Here is a 17,680-nt window from a genome sequence, read left to right on the forward strand (position 1 = left end):
GCACTCCAAGCACAGACAATAGGAATTTGACATCACAGGGAACCTACAGGCTGCAATACAGACTCTATTGGAACTGATTTATTTTCTATTCCTTTCCTCAAATTAAAGTTCCTATTCCTCATTCAAATGAAACTATCACAGATGATTCCCTACATGTCCCAAACATGTGGGAAGAATATCAATGCACAGAGTAAATTGTTCTTAACACAAAAAAAAAATAAAATCATTTTTACTCGGCTCATCTTTTTTGCAGAGACAGCTTTTTTCTCCCTTGACTAAGTAGCTAGACATCTGTTGAAGGAAAAACATACATATATGGCAATCAAAAGACAAATTTAAAAGTACAAAACTGTGTTTTTTAAATTGACTCCTTTTGACAGGAATTTGGAGAGCCATGCCAGTAAACGGTACTTAGGCATATGTTAGTGAAATGAAAAAGGCCCTAAAAGCATAATTTCAGAGAAAATGCTTTTTGAAAGAGAACTTTCATGAATTCTGCTGAAAAGGCTACACATCAAAGCCACACACATACTTGTCAAATTTTTGCAAGTTATACTGCATTTAGCTTCCTTGGAAGTACAACAATAAATGATGGGATGTTGACTCATTTGCCAGAAGGTTGAAGAAACTTCTTAAATTGACAGGTAAAAGGGCTGTTACAGTGACTGATTTGGATTACTGTCAAACTATGAATGCTACACATCTTAGATTTTCTGTATGTACTCAAGCTTTAAGGAGATTTCAAAATGAGCCATAACTGGCCGGCCAATGAGATGTTTAACAAAATAATTTCATATGGTTTCCAAAAAATTTATCTGCAGAACATTTAAATAATATCAAAATTACTTTAAAGTTCCACAGACAAACGTCATCATAATACATTAACTGAAAGGACTCAGAATTGTGCGGCGTAGTTTTGTGATCTAGAAAAAGACCAAAAATACAAAAAAAAAAAAAAAAAACAACTGAGAAAATTAGAGAAAGAAATTGTAATGTACCTATAATCTTAAGGTTATGGGAGAAGGCTGACAAGAGGGGATATTGCACATTCAGGCAGGCAAGAAGAAACAATGACTAAAATAGGGCAACACCATAACAGAGAACTCCTCACTGCAGGCAAAAAAAAAAAAATCACAAAATATGTATGAGCAACAAGATTCTAATTACGGAGCAATAAACAAAAGAAACACATAATTCAGCTGAAGCTAGGTAAATGCCAACTAATCAAAAGCCCTGACTGAATGTGTAGTCGTTCTGCAGAATCCTCATTTCACCTTTTATTGCCTGTGATAAGTAAACACTCTGACTGTTTTGACTTTACATTGCTTGATGAAATTTAGAAACTAGCCAGTTAAACTTCAGAAGTTAGTGCATCAAGCACAGAAGATGAGTTTAAATTCCACAAATCTGAAAGGGAAAAGAGTCCGTCTTTAATTGCTGAGTTATACTGGGAAAGACTGTAAACTCTGTGGCTTAAATTATGTAAATGAAGAATGTACCAATATTTAAAAAGCATTAAAAATATGTGCATTAAACTGTAGCTCTGTTCTACATTTTACTAATCATCTTAGAAAATTGTTTCCCCATCCAAAAATTAAAACAGAGGACAACAGTAAAGTCTGTATTGTGGCATCCGCACAGAAAGCGTGCACTACAAGAGCTACACTTACCTTGCTTTAGTAAAAAAACATATATATGTATATATATATATATTACCTCCCTTTACAGAGTTTATCTATGTTTTTATACCTTCAAATCCACAATAAAGCTATCAGAATAACAGGAGAACATTATTACACAGTATTACCTTGAAAAAATAAATAAATAAATAAATAAACACCTACACAATAAAGGAATAGGCAATAGGAAAACAACTGCAACCCCTATCTGACACCAATCACGAGTACATCACTCTATAGTTGAAAAATTGACAATGAAAAGCTGTAATTCATTTCTAGAATGAATAAACACTTTGAATTTCACACCAGGTATACAAATTACACTAGTATCTGGCTAATCTACTTAAATGGAAGGAGGTTGTCTCATTTTTATACATGATCCAAATTCCTGCAGCAGTATAAAAGAGATGTAAGCCCACAGACGCCAGAAAAGTTACACTGCTGTAAAATAAGCTACATGACCTCCATGAGGCATGGCAGCAGCCCAGAAAGTATAAATGGTGGAGTCAACTGACCCCCTAACTGTGATGAAAAGACCATTTATAAAGAGATGCTAGTAAAGACTGAAGAACAGGGGCAACAAGTGGGGAAGGCTGGAGGCTACCTATGAGACATCTCAAAGCCAGACAAAACTGGGGAGGAAGGCAAAAAAAAGAACTTACAGCAGACCAGGGAGCTGTTGTCAATTGCTTAGTCCAGGGTGTTTGGGCTGAAACTCAGGAGAAAAACAGGCTGTTACGCTGACAGTAAGGAGCCATAAACTAGACTCCTTCTGCAGACAGACAAGACAAAGGCTCAGCCTCTGGTATCTGGGAGTACATTTCTTTGTGCTGTGTAGCAGGAAAGAAGACGAAAGTCTTACACATCAGAAAAGGGGACACCGTAGATGGCAATTCTCTTTGAGCTACCACAAGAGTACACTGGAATGCGTAGGGTTTTTAAAATACAGATTTTGTCTCACTGTTTTACCTGTAATAGGATTAAGCACAGACATATCTACAGTATAGAATATGTACTAGTTCACCTTACTTTTATATTAGGAAAACTCTGCTGCTATCAAACCAAAGGAATATGTACAGTGGTTTTACATTTTTCCCCTTCAGTCAGACACCAGCTCAAATTTCAGCTTAGGCACAGAAGGATCCTATCAGGTCCAACAGGCAAGCCAGAGTTTTGCTCTTACAGGCTTAAAGAGAAAGTGATTATTATTAGAACACATAATTTTTGAAATCAAGACCTCTGTTAGATGTCTTTGTAAACCAGGTTTGATTTTGATCTGCTTTGTGCATTGTCAACTCTATAGAGAAGAGTACAGAGGTTCTCTCTATGGAGAAGATAACAGTCATGTAAAATCTTAGCACCCAACAAATGCATGATGAAAAGAAAACCATCAAGCTGGCAGCACTAGTTAGGAGCATGGCAAAATACACAATATAACTTGCTTTTCTGTAGTTGTATGCGCTCTGAAGGAATGACAGGAACAAAAACTCACTTTTCTCAGTGGGAAGACCAACCTTGGGGAAATGAAAGAAGTCCTCAATTTCTGTTGAGTAAGAAGGTGCCATTTTTCAAGTTAACATTTTTTTGTAAATATACACTCACAGAGAGCATGTTACAATAAATCTTTATTCCCATTCCAATCAGCATTTGGCTAGAATCCCCAAAAGTCTGTTGGTAAAGTCATTACTGCCTCTGTCAGGTCAAGTCGGCCTTTCAGTTTACCTTATCCTAGACAAATATTACCCTCAACTAAAGCTGGCAAAGAGAATAAAGTGCAAAGTTACACAAAGTGCAGACCCAGAAGTATTCACAAGTAGGAGAAAAAAAAAAGTAGGGTAACAGGGACATAGTTATTGACATGCATTGTATAAACCAAATCAGTGTGAAATTCAAGTGTACATGGTTAATAAGAGTAATATTGGATATGCTTGGATATTTGGAGTGCTTGTAAAATGGAAAGAAGGGCTGAAAGCTTACATTTAAAAGAATAAAAACAGGGATTATCTCTTGCATGCCTAATTACTGTGAATCAGGAGTTTGATAGCTATGCTCCTTGAATGATCAAAACGCTAGCAATGAAGCTATCAGGAAGAATCTAATTTACATTGGAGTAGAACCACCCCAAACACTTTCTGACCTTGCCTCCACATTTTTCATCTCTGATGAAAGAAGCACCTTTGAAATTACAAAAAAAAAAAAAAACACTGAAGAAGTTATTTATTTTGTAGGCTTCACACAACAGCAGGTTTCGGAATAGTATTCAGCCTTACAGGCACCCAATGGGACCAGACATCAAATTTTAAAGAGAAGCAACCATTGCTAATTACCACTACACAGTTTTCCTCTGCATCTTTTTCACTCTCAGATGGTCTGTTCCAGAGCAATCAGATATTCAGTTTGAAAAGAAAAAAACACAGGGGCAATCTGATCTTCCTGATGAAAATTCAGTATAAATTCACACCTGAGAAGGATAGTATCTGAGCCACTCTGAAGAAAAAGCTTTTGAAAAATAACATTTCCACTACTGCCTCAGGAAACCAGGGCCCTAGATGTGATTTTTCTTCTTTCACTGGGTCACATGCCAAGGATCTCTGTACCTCTTAAAAACAAAATGAAAAACAGAAGTCAAAAAAATTATGGGTGACCCCACTTTAATATGGCAATGTCGATCATTACACGCACTGTCCTTGTGCACAGACTGGGACTCCATGGTTCCAGGCAGTGTATAGGCATACAAACAATACTGCCTTTGCCCTACAAAACTAAGAGCTTTAGAGTAAGAACAGCTAATTGAGAGAGACAGAGAACTAGAAAAACATGCAAAGATTCTGCAAGACTTCTTCTACAACTACCTGAAAGGAAGCTGTGGGGAGCTGGGAGTTGGCCTCTTCTCGCAGATAATTAGTGACAGGACTACAGGGAATGGCCTCAAGTTGCGCCAGGGGAGGTTCAGGTTGAAAATTAGGAGACATTTCTTCTCAGAAAGAGCAGTCAGGCATTGGAACGGGTTGCCCAGGGAAGTGGTGGAGTCACCACCCCTGGGGGTGTTCAAGTAAAGGTTGGACCTGGTGCTTAGGGACATGGTTTAGTGGGTGACATTAGTAGTAGGGTGATGGTTGGACCAGATGATCTTGGAGGGCTTTTCCAACCTCAATGATTCTATGATTCTGTGACTCATTGAACCATCAGTCAAGGATGATGCCCTGCTTATTGGCACAGGTAACATAAAGGATGTTGTCTATTGGGATGGAGGCAAAGAAGAATAATGACAAAAAGCTCCATTTTATCTCATCTGAAGAGCTGATTCTAATTTGCCTTGCACTTTCACTCAAGGTCAGTCTTAAGGGGTACAAACAATATTTTTCAGTCGGACTAGATGAACAAGATAAATCATTCATTGATTATGTGAAAGCAAAGGCTAATAAAAGCCAAGAACTGGAGGGAGAAAAAAAAAGTATTTTTTTATGTCACCCAGAAAGAAGCCACAAAACCAAACCTACATGTCCCTAGCAGAATTGTACTCAGTAAGTGGATACCGTTGACTAAATCCTGGCCATGCTGAAGTCAACTGGAGTTCTGCTATTGACTTTGACACAACTAAGTTTCACTTTAGCAACAATCTGTGTTGCAAAATAAGTAGTTTCCCCACCATGCTTCTTTGGGTGCATAACAACCCAGCACCCACACTTCTCACTGAGGGACTGCCTTGAAAAGATGAGTGCAACTGCTGTGCCAATCACAGCCACAGCAGCCATGGTAGGATGAGGATGTGCCAGCCCTGGATAACACTTGAAGAACAGACCCTAAACTGAGCAACCAAAAATTCAGAAATTCTGCCAAGACTGGAGCTAGGAAAGCACTGCTGAAGATCTTAAACTGATGTGGTCCCACTTTTCAAAGACCTTGCTTAATGACATGGAGTAGAGAAGAGCTCCTATCTGCTACATTCACATACAGGCCAGAACATCACAAGGGTTCTCAAGGCCTCTTCCTTTTTTTTTTTCTTCTTTTCTTTGTATGTGTGAAGCAAAAGGAATAGTGGATCGTCATGTATATCTGTTTATTGCACAGGAAGAATGAGTTTTGCGGTATTTCTTCTCCACATATTCCCTATGCAAAACTGATCATTTTAATTGTCTGCAGAGGTTTCTAGGAATAGATTTTACTGTGCAGCAATACCATATATTGAATTCGAATGACTGTGAAGTGCCTCAGGGAATTGCTATAAAGAGCATCATAGTCATACCAAGGATTATTTATCTCTGGCTTTCTCATTTCTCCTTCTGGTATAGTATTGGATCACAGAATAGATCTGTGTAGCCTTTGCATTTATTGCCTCCTTTCACCTAAACTGTCTGCTATTAAGCCTAGTCCCATCACTTAAATTCGCAGCATTGCTTCTGAACAACAAGCTACACTGTGCATATGCCAAGTCTTGCTGCAACGGAAAGGATGAGAGACAAGCCAGTGGATTTTAGATTAAGGAAAAGGCTGGAGATGTCTGAATGGACGAGTAATCTATAAAATGGTCAGCCTACAAAAAGACTAGCCTACCTAAAAAATAGAACACACTCCACATTCCCATTCTACATTCTTGTCATAGTCACAACCTAATTAAAAATTATTAACAAAGTATTGCTTGTTATTGTTTCATGCCCTGCTGGCAGGTCTAACTCAGTTTGATTATATAAACTGAGAAATAGAGGTACAATAGCAGCTCCATGCAATCTTCACTGTGTCCCCGGGTAGAGCACTGACCATTAACAATTGTCTGACCGTCTCCAGCAGCATAATGTTTACTGAGGTGGAGTGATGGACAAGTTCAGCTGAAACAGACTGTCAGAGCTGTTATTCCAGAGATCTTACCCTGGAAAGATGACAACACCTCAGTTCCATTCCCAGTTCTGTCTTCTGCACTTATTATCAGGGAGAAAACTGTGCGTCTGTCAGGTCACTAGGTTTTTCTCATTAGTAGCAACATCCAGTGATCTTTGGCTACGGGAATAAACAGCAACACTAAACACAAGCCTGCGGGAATAAACAGCAACACTAAACACAAGCCTGTTATAGCAAAAAGGTGCCAGTAAGTTCTGCCCTTCAGAGTATAAGGCGCTTTTCCCTTGATGTTTTGTACCATCTCCACACAGTTGTCACACATCTTCCTTACAAACAATAAGAAAAACAAAAATGTTCAGTGCATTAGAATAAATGGTCTGATTGAAAAAGTTGACATCGTTTAGCCTAGAGAAAAATACTGTGCGGAGTCTTGTTAGCAGTCATATGGGGAAAAGATAAGAAAAAAAAATCTTACGTTATAGCCATAGGGTAACTCTAAGTTAGACATCAGGAAATGCATCCTACATGTTAGGACGGAGAAGCAGTGGAATGGACTGTCTGTGAAATTCCCATTAGTGGAAGCTGTAATCATTTATTAGATAATATCTGTCAGGTACAGCCCAGGTAGAGCTGTCTGCCATGGGGCAGAGGCGAGAGGGCAGTGACCTCTGAATACTCCTCCTTCCCCCCCAACAGACAACTATTCTGTGCAGGTTTCAACATGATACCATCAAAACAGGACGTCAGTACCTCTGTATTTTGGTGTAGCACTGCCTAGTGAATCCCTATGTGAAGATGCAAGGCTTTTTCCCCTAAAAACCTAGCTTTGTAAAAGTAAAATTATAAAGGGTGCTGTATGTCTGGATTACGTGCTGTGAGTGAATGCACTTCTTTGTGTGGTCTTCTGAGTGCAAAAGGAACTGTATGAAAACAGGCTTGCTCATGTTGATTTCTGTTTGGTGTCTCCCAGTTGAGGGGATACATCTGGAGCACTTGCTCTTTTATAACTGGTGCTTTTTGTCCTAGTACAGCAGGTACAGGATGGAGCTAACAAGCATATTCCCAGTCAACATGTGTGGTTGCTAGCCATTCCCCAGCATAAGTTTGCAGCCAACTATGTACTTAACTAGATACAACAAAATCAGTGAGGTGTTACAAAAAAGGTGAGCAAGGAGTGATGTTTGAGCAAGCTGCCTGCCTATGTATACCACAGATGGTTGCAGGAATGTTAGTGTCGCTGCTACCACCTTCACTGCACTGACTTTTCTCCTTTGGTCTCTGTAGGAAAGCCTCATTACCATGGGACTTAATAGGTTGCAGACACTGTGGTTACACCCCATAAAACCATAAGTAAGAAGATGTTATACACATCAGAAATTGTTCTATCAGCATTACGTAGTACATTAATCCCTATCTGACTGAACGGCTGACTAGATAGCCCCATCAACATGAGACAGCAACACACTCGCTTCTCAGTGTAATACACCTTTGCCTAAATTGTTCCATGAATCTAGATGTTGTCTTAAAATAAAAGCCTGATAAAATAAAGCTTGATAAAACACTTATCAAGCACAGGATGTGAGGAATTACAAACTTCATCTGCTTACCCTTAGCCACACAACTCCTGTGCTAGGCAGGCTAGCTGGGGCAGCAGTAGGTAGACAGAGGCAGTAGGCTCTTGTTAAGACAATTGACCTCCAAGAGCTGTTTCACATCAGGCTTTTCCATCCACAGGTACTACTCCTTCACACCAAGACAGGTACTTTATTCATAAAGAAAACTTCTCTCTACCCTTTCTCACAGAGGCATGTTTTCTGAACAAAGGGAAAAGCCAGGCCCCCCATTATGTGTATGTTTTGCTCTTTCTGTAGTGTGCAGTTCCCACACCAGAGTACAAAGGTACCTAAGTCCATCTGTGTGGAGTTCTTAGAAAACATTACTGCTTTCACAGAGCTAGTATTTGGGATATAATTCAGGGAATTCCCAGCTGATCAAATGACCATCTGGAATCCAGTGCCTTCCATCTGAGCTTTCTGTAATTGGAGATGATTAGTCCAGTACATTTTACACAGAGAAACATACAGTCATTGGAAACAGAGTCTACATGAGGCAATATTCAGGTAGCTGTGCTGCAGCCAGTCTGCTGGCATCCAGGAACCTTGAACCTCCAGCCTAACCCTGACCCTGAGATTTTGTAACTGACTTTCAGCTTATAGATCAATGGCTCACTTAGAAATGTGCAATATTTTGCTGGCAAAAATGTACTTCATATGAAAACATCCTGTGAATACCTGCAGCAGCCTTCCTGGGATTGATGGACTGCACTAAAGCCAGTGAGCCTCAACCGTAGTCTTGGTATTCTTAAATATTCTTCCTTGAAAACACCTGCAAAGCCAGACAGAATATATGCAAGCTGCTCTTGCACATAGCATACCTGAACTAGCACTGCCAAATGTCACCAGCCCCAAAGGCCCACAGTTCACGGAAGTGTCTAACATAGTCTTTTAAAAAAAGATACCACTTCTGTGCTGGAAAGAACTATTTGTCACAGCATTCTGTATTGGGACTCATTTATATTACTCAAGTCCAGATTTCACAAGGCTGTTAAACATCATATACTGACTCATTTCAACTGGAAAGACACCAGTGCTTTCAGTTATCTTGCCACTACAATCCATCCCTTTAGCCAGCACACACAAAATTATCATCTCATATGGGTAGTTTTTGGCCGTTAGACAATCTGCAGCACCAATTTCATTGTCAAAAACATCTCCCCTAACAACTCTGAAAAAGCATAGACTCTGTTGATCAAGAAAAAGGAAACAGCCTGAATTCTTGACATGAGCAACAGTAAGCTAAATATTACTTCTCATGCATGTCCAGCATCACAGAATTTTTCTGGTACATCCTAATGTACAAAAAATACTACTGTGCTGTTTTCCCAATGTCTGAAATGTCATTTGGAAGCCAATGCTTGCCTCCCAGGAGCCATTCAGATGATAAAATTTATTCTGAAAGAGAACCACAGTCCTTCTCCTCCATACCATAACAGGTTATAAGGACTTTAAAATCAACCATGCCCAGCGACATAAGTCAACTCCTGAACTGTAATGCAGCAGATTTCTCATTAAATGGAAAGCTGGGCTTACACTCCACCCTAAGCAAGAAGGCACAAAGGTTCTTTTGAAAGTCACTATATAATCCTCCTACAAGATTTGTAACCATGCTACCCCTTTTTAATAGCTTCTGTAGTAGTGTAGCCTCCCCTGATTTTCTTCAAGCCTTCAGACTCTGCTAAGCTGTTCTTCCACCCATAATTAGGAACACTTGGAAGAACAGGGGTACTACATCTTTGTTGCAGGTGAAATGCTTTCTGAACATCATTTGATATACTGCTACACTCCAGTACAATTTACAAGTCACATCAAGAAACCAGACTACTATATGAAAAATGCAAATATGTAGTGTTTCATCAATCCCTACTCAGGCTTCTGCCAGGTGGTAAGTGCCAGCCATGAAACGGAATCAAATCTTAGTCTCAAACAAACCAGTATTGATTTTAAGCCTATTTTAGAAGTATTTCACCAAAAAATCTAACTACCAAATACAGCAAATTAATATAATCCAATATAATCATTGAATAATCAAAATATATAGTCACATTTATGATAAGAAGTCTAGAGATTGAACAAGGTGACTTTTTATACTAAAATTCATCGATAATAAGAAAGGCTAACAGGTGGCCAGAATATAAAGGATAAATTTTACTCAAGGTTTAGACACTGACTTCCAAAGAAGCAAAGGTTTCATTGCCCTGTGGGTGGAAGTCTTGGTATATTAAAAAGATCACTGTCAGAAGAAAAAAAAAAAAAAAAAAAGGAAAAAAGAAATGCATTGAGAAAAACTTCCTTTTAGCTTCTCATCCGTTACATAAAGCTACCATAAACCAAACAAACCAAATCTAACTGCTGTGCCTTTGGGTAGGTTAGGACTAACTCTTACTTGTATTTTTATCTCTCAGCACAGCAGATCATATGCCCTGTAATTACTTGTAGCCATGAGAAGCTCACTGCTCCTATAGCTTCTCATCTGTAACCACTTCCTTTAATTGTTCTTCTGCTTATGACATTTCTAGCTTATGAAGCAGAAAATGTATGTTCCTGTGAAACAGCTGACCAAAGTCCACTGACCACACTGACCAAAAGTCCATAAAATCTCCATGGCATAGTACAGCCTCTCCAGTGGTCCTAGCCCACACTGTCCTCTTCATCTTTGGGTTCAGGAGAGTCTTTTTGCTCTGGGCTTTGCAGTCCCACAACATAACATGGCTTTATTCATAACTGTGTCTTCTAGGTGTCAAAAATGTCTCTTGAGGTAGAAAAGTTCAGTTGTGCAGCAAATGAGAAGAAACTTGTGCGAGCACACTCTGCCGTGCATCTTCGCTGCCTCTGACAGGGGATGCACTTCCACGGGGCCCCCTCTCTGGGGACAGCACAGCCCCACATCACCCAGCCTTGCCCACGTTCCCAGCCCTGTCACGGCCTCTTCACTCTCAGTAGGCCTGTATTGACCACTCAGTAACCATACAGCCCGGGGTGCTAATAAATGAATAAATCAGCTGTGCTATTTCAAGCATTTTCCAATATTCAGAACTCACTCAAAGCTGAAACACTCTCATGGCTGAACTACCCTGTTGAAAATACCTCATGTCCCTTCAGTCTTAAGTGGACTCCATGATGATCCCACTGGTTTTAATGCTATTTTAAGTGCTGCTCAGTGTCAATGCAGAAGATGAACCATGTTTGCTCTTCCACACCCTCATATCCCCAAAATCCCAAATGGCAGTGGATTGATCTGTGGTTTTTTGAACACCCAAGGGCCTGTCTGCAAAAGGCACTGGGGTGTACTTGGATCAGCTCCTCTGTTACCTAGGACAGAAAGTGATTGATGCTCTGTCACTTCAGACTGGAAACAGAGATGTTAAGCTAAGGTGGCTGGACCCTTTGCTTTGCCTTTGGGCCAAACACTTTGCAGCCAGATCTCATCCTTCCCTTCCCCTTCATTTGCTACATTTGGAAAGGTCAGTGTCTATTTATGTACTTGCGTTAACCGAGATAAAGCCAGTTTGGCATGTGCAGATAAACTCCATTGCAAACAAACTCGAGGCAGATAAATCACGCTCACCAAATGCAGTCTGGCTGAGTGGCTGGCTGAACACATTTTGGCAAGCCGAGAGAGACCAAAGCACACGTGGTGATCAACGAGGACAGAAAGCCACTCATTGGTCTGCTGTAACTTGCTTCAACAAGAGCACATTGCCCATCCTCTCATTAATTACTTAAAATTATGTATGCTGCATCTTACAGTCTTTTTAGCATAACTTTAATTTTCATCAGCAGGCGTGTTTGCATCTCGTCTGTACGGAGTAGTTTCAGATGGACCACGGCTTTTGCTTAACTGACCGGACATAACAGATGCTGCCCTATTCCCGGTTTGCCAACAGGCTACACAAAATGGTCCAATTACACAGTTCTTAATGAGTCAGTAATCAAAGTGAGGGTAGCAGTTTCACTTAACTAAACACTAATCAAGATTTTTGATCTCAATTACCCTGATGCTACTGAGATTACCCAGTCCTGAAGCGAAGACTCATGATCTAAAAGACCAAAATTTGTCTGGTCTCTATATTTAGCATTTCATTTCCCAGTTTATGACAGGCACTATCTGACGCAATTGCTTAGGCTATTCAGAAGCCAACAATTCAGAAGATCTCTTTTTTTTTAATTGCATTCCTAATGTGTGCATGTTTCTTCACAAGATATAACTACCCTTACTCATTTTAATATTTTCCATATATTGCAAGAATATGTTTATTATATTTTTGTTTTGATTAAATATATGTAAGACCCAAGCAAGACAAACATCTGCATTACAGTATAGTTAACAAAGAAAAAAAATAAAGAGAGGAAAAAAAGGAGGAAAATAAAAGGGACACTATCAAGAAACTCCTCCAAATACTAATTAAAGGCAGCACAAAAGAAGTCAGGGAAGTACCACTGAGATAATAGAATTAATGGAAGAAAATATAAGAGTGGCTCAATAAATGTTAGGTCTGCGGGCATTTCATTTCCCTACCCAGGGCATCAAGGAAAAAAATCAGGACACATATGACATCCAATATATCAATGTATTTCTCCAAGCAGCAATTAATTACAGAGCTTACTAAGAACAGAGTACTTCAATAAGTTGGATTGTTGGCGAGAATTTACAGAACACTTAACAGAAGAACAGAGCACTTCCAAAGTCAACACCAAAGGTAATAATTTCCTACATTCTGGCAGCAGTGCAGTCCATCAAATTCTAAACCCTTTACTTTGAGTGTCTTGCCATTTTAGACACAATTTTCGGATCAAGTCTATCTTCTGGTGTAAAAACCAGTCAAAACAACTCATCATTAAGCTGTTACAGAATACAACATGCACCCTGATAACCTAGAAAATGCCAGAGAATGTCTCCATGCCATTTTTACAAGTAAAACAATAACATTTTACCTGCCTTTATATTGTGGACTAGAATTTCAACTTTAAACTCCAATTAATAATTTGAAAGACCTTGTGATCAGGAGAAAAGCAATATATCTGGAAACAGCTGCCAGCTTTCCCAAATTTATTTGTGGTTTGAAGCTATTTCCTTTGGATTTCTCATAAGCTGTTTGTGATGATTATTCATGAAACACTCATTGCAAGCAGCCATTCTTTCATCTGACAATATTTTGCAGATGAAACTCAGAAATGATGTAGAACAGGTAGGGAATCATTTTATAGTAATTTGAAATAATTTACTAGTACTAAGTATATCTAATTGCTTCAGGTGGAATACAATAAAATAAGAAAAAAAATCAATGAGCTATTTTTTCAAATTAAAAAGTTGAAGTTTAAGATTTGAAACTTCTTTTGAAATCTGTTCTCTTCTCTCCCTTCCAAAATAATACCTAACATAGGAGAGCTAAAAGTCCCATTTGATTTAAATATTTATTTTTTTCTGGGGAAGGGGAGAGGAGACCTCGGAAATTCATCTCAGTTCTACTCAAAATCTTGAAATAAGCTTTTGACATCAAGCAAAAAAATCTATTATTTGCATAGACAGATAAATACTAGGGTGAGGTTTTTTTCCCTAATAGTAAAGACGGTCTGAAATTCAGTTCTGAAACTCTGAGGAAGAAAAAGACCTCAAGGAGTGCAAAATTCTTTCAGAAAATATTTGAAAAGGGCTTGCTTTCTTCTTAAAAGCAGGTGACTGTTAGCTTACTGTCCTCTCACGTGGCTTTGAGTTACAGCCCAGCTGCTCCTGTGGTTATGGTCATGTTTATTCACAGCAACTAAAAGTTACTGGGTGGAATATATGGAAGGCTGGTTTCTTCCATTTTAGTCAGACGATAAAGGGTGGAAAATGCTGGTTATACCTTCTGTCATGCCTTGGTACAATGCAACAGGACCAGAGTTACATGATGGAACCTCCAGGCTGAAGATCCAGAAGCGTGCACGTCTCTGTCCTGCCAGGGACAGGACTCCTGAACACTTAAGAACATGCAGTTCCATTTTCTGTATAATATTTGAACCACAATGGGGAGGAACACATTTACAAGTCACCCATGGCCTTTAGTGGCCGACCTGAGACACCACAGCCTGGTTATTCAGAGGTTTACCCAACCACGGCGCCTGTAGTAGACCCATCTGCATCTCTTGACTCCTCAGTGCCCCCAGCTATTTATCGAAAGTTCCAGCTAATGCTGAAACTTTACACCCACATGAAAAGCTTTAGAAAACTGGTAGGTACACATTAAGAATAACCTTCTTTTGTTAATATTAAACCTATACCGATGGTCACATGCAGACTCCATGCTTTTTGTCTCTTAAGATTGGGAAATAATGTTGTAGATCACACCAAGCAATATGATAAAGCTGCTGTCAAGAAATGTCAGCATTCAATTTATTCAGTTTAATTGAATGCATACTGCATTACCCAACAGCTCCAGAAAGTGCCACTGTAAAATGTTTTGGGAGATCAGATGCAGGTGAGGTCTCCACCCTCACCGTACCCAAGGTCATGCTCTGTGACAAGATACATCTTACTACCCCTTGCCTTCTCCTGTTGGGTATCGATAATGAACCATTAGCCTTTTCTCTCCAGCATGGGAAAGATGTTACAGCCTGTGTAACATTTTTGTTTCAAAAACAAACAAGCAAGCAAACAAAAAAACTTCTATTCTAGAAATCAGAGGAAAATGGCACAGAGAGAGAAAGGGGAGAGTAAGAGGAGGCACTTCTGGCAACGAGAATTGTTGGTTCATGCAGAACACTGCAACATCAAATTTTATTCTCATAAATTGAAATGAAACTCTGAATCATTCAATTTCCACATTTTTTTTTTTATTTCCTCTTGCATATTTCTCCTTGGGTCATTCAAAATCTAGATAAAAAAAAAAAAAGCTAACAACAGAGTTGATAAAAATATCAGCTGAAATATTACAATCCAAAAATGGTAAAATCAAATACCATAACACTACCAAAACCTTTCAACCTTCTCACTTCAGAGAAAATTTGGAAAAAATCATTGAACTGATATTTATATTTTGATAAAATAGCATTTTTCCAATGGAAAAGCAATCTATCAGAAAATGTTGAACCAGCTATAAGAACTTTATCTACACAGATTACCCAGAAGAAAAATATTCTATTTTGCATTGCTCGCATTCAAAAATAATTGACATTTTGCATATTAAGTTTTGTGATATTTAGTGCTGTATAATTCTGCATTGATGCATAGCCAGCTTAATTCCATTCCATCAAATAGAGCAAGTTTCTTATTTACTTTTGAGTTGCTTTATCCTTAAGTTAATAACCACTTAAGGATTGAGAAATCTGCAAGCACAAAAAGGCTTAAGCCCAGTAGAATGATGTGGATGGAGCCTTTATTATTATTATTTATTCTGGAGGAAATATTTTTTCAATTATATCAACATAGCTGCAGTCCTTTACATTCCTGTTGCGTCCCCTGACCGTTTTAGAGTATTACCCATATTTTGTAAGTGGTTTTAAGCTTCTGAATACTTTTGAAAGGAATATTCATCTTTAAAAAAATTGCTTGCCTGTTGCTAGTAAGCTAACAGAAGCCATTCTTCAAAGCAGAGGCCTGAAAAATTTAGTCTAGTGTTTTTCTTGAAACAAAGAAAGAGGTAGAAAACCACTTCATTTAAGAATTTACTGCAAATAAATCTTCCTAAGCTTTTAAGGTTGGCCAGATTTCATCTGATAAACGTTTACAAAATTCCTCCAGGCAAAATACATAGGAATAATACATTACGTTATGGGAAGCAGCACTTACAAGAAAAGAGGAAGTAGCAGGGAGTAGCACGTGTCAGAAATGAACTGCCTGCCAATTCATTAAAGGAATAACATTTTCAGAACCTGTCCTTAGCACTGTTCTGGAGCTGGAACATCTTAACTATTCAGCTTTCTCACCATCACCCAAGCAGCACCTCACCATCCTCTTTGCAGCCTGCTTGGCAAGCCAAAGGGACCTAGGGACACTGACGTCCTTAGTTCATGCTGTCCCCCTGTACGTCTCTCCAGGGCTTCCCAGACCCTTGCTCTCAATCTGGCCAACTGATAATCTTTGTGGAAAAGGCTTGGGAGCTGGGGAACCGCTGGACTTCCCGAGGTCATGACTCCTCTCTAAGCAGCGTTTACCTCTCCAAAGGAGCCCATCCAGTACTCTGCAATTTTCTGCGACAGTATGTAGGACACCACTGTGACTGGGCAGAGTGTTAGATTTTTATCCTGACAAAACCAAATACGAAATTTCAAATCCATCACAAAATACAGTGACCTCTCTGTATCAGCCCAGGTAAGGGTTTTGTAAAATGTTGAAAAGGATATACGTATTTGGAGTGGTTGCTGTCAACATCTATGTGGCACAGAATTTACAGCTCTACCAAGGAGTTTCGTTTTCTCCAATCAACAGTGCAACACTGTAGAACAGATCATTAATAGTCATCATAAAAAAGATTTACAGCTGCTACACTGGGACACACTATAAGCTTTCTACAAGTCTCAAAGGCAGGGAGAAAAGCCCATTCCAGCAGGGCTGCCTCTTCCCAGCTATACCACAGCAAAACCACTCTGCACATGTCAGACATTCACTTGTTTATTCAGCTTGCAGGGACCAGCAGCAGTGGAACAGACTTGAGGAATGCTTAGTGCAAGAGAGGCAGAGGTCCATTACCTGGTTCATTGCAACAGGCACAGCGAAATGACACAAGAGCAGATTAGTAGCCTGAACAAGACGCAGCTTCATGCTGCTTCACCACATTAACACAGGAAATGGCCCTTCTGGTCTCTTTTCCCTACATCTTAGATCTCCATCCCTCTTTATCCACCAAAAGAAACTAATTCAAAGTCATAACTCTTTGTTGAGATCTGGAAACCACTGTAGAAGTACGTATATATATGTAACAACCTCTTTGATGTTTATTCACACCATGAGTTTAACAAGCAAGAACTCTGCTACACGTATAACTGAAACAGCAATAAATGAAAAGCCTGGTGTGAATGACTCAACATTGACTGTGAGGTTTAAAAAATACCTATACCTTTAATCTAAGAAATTGAAGTAACATGTAAATCAATGAACATGTCCAGATGTTTATTTTTTTTTAAACCTATAGCCACATAAAACATCTCTCCTTCCACGTTCAAAAGTCAATATAATAAACTCATTTAACATCAGTTCATATATTAATTAAAAATACAAGCAGCTTAGATCAATATTACAAATTCTCAGCACTCAATAAGCACGCACCTAACTCAAAACACTTTTGCTGAAAAACAACAAACCATTTCTAGTACTCATAACGCAACAAGAATCAACTAAATCACGTTGTCTGCTGCTGTTATTGTGCTTACATTGCTTGCCATCAATAAAATTCATTTATTTGGAGGTGACTCGGACAACTTCACACAAACCACCTTCACACCCTATCTAGACTGATCAAAAGGAAAGCAATCCTACATGAGAATTTGAAAGGTAGAAGGAATTATTCCAGATAATCAGCATCACGGCAATCAAGATGAAAATCTAGTTCTCTACAAACCTTTTCCTTTTGG

General features: G+C 39.0%; 1 protein-coding gene across 2 annotated transcripts in view; it reads right to left on the reverse strand.

Moving 5' to 3' along the window:
- ST8SIA1 (ST8 alpha-N-acetyl-neuraminide alpha-2,8-sialyltransferase 1) overlaps positions 1-17,680 on the reverse strand; it is a 142,399-nt gene that overhangs the window by 91,468 nt on the left and 33,251 nt on the right. The gene's annotated exons all lie outside the window — the stretch shown is intronic.

The sequence above is a fragment of the Cygnus atratus genome, chromosome 1 (genome assembly GCF_013377495.2).
Source record: "Cygnus atratus isolate AKBS03 ecotype Queensland, Australia chromosome 1, CAtr_DNAZoo_HiC_assembly, whole genome shotgun sequence".
Taxonomy (NCBI): Eukaryota; Metazoa; Chordata; class Aves; order Anseriformes; family Anatidae; genus Cygnus; species Cygnus atratus.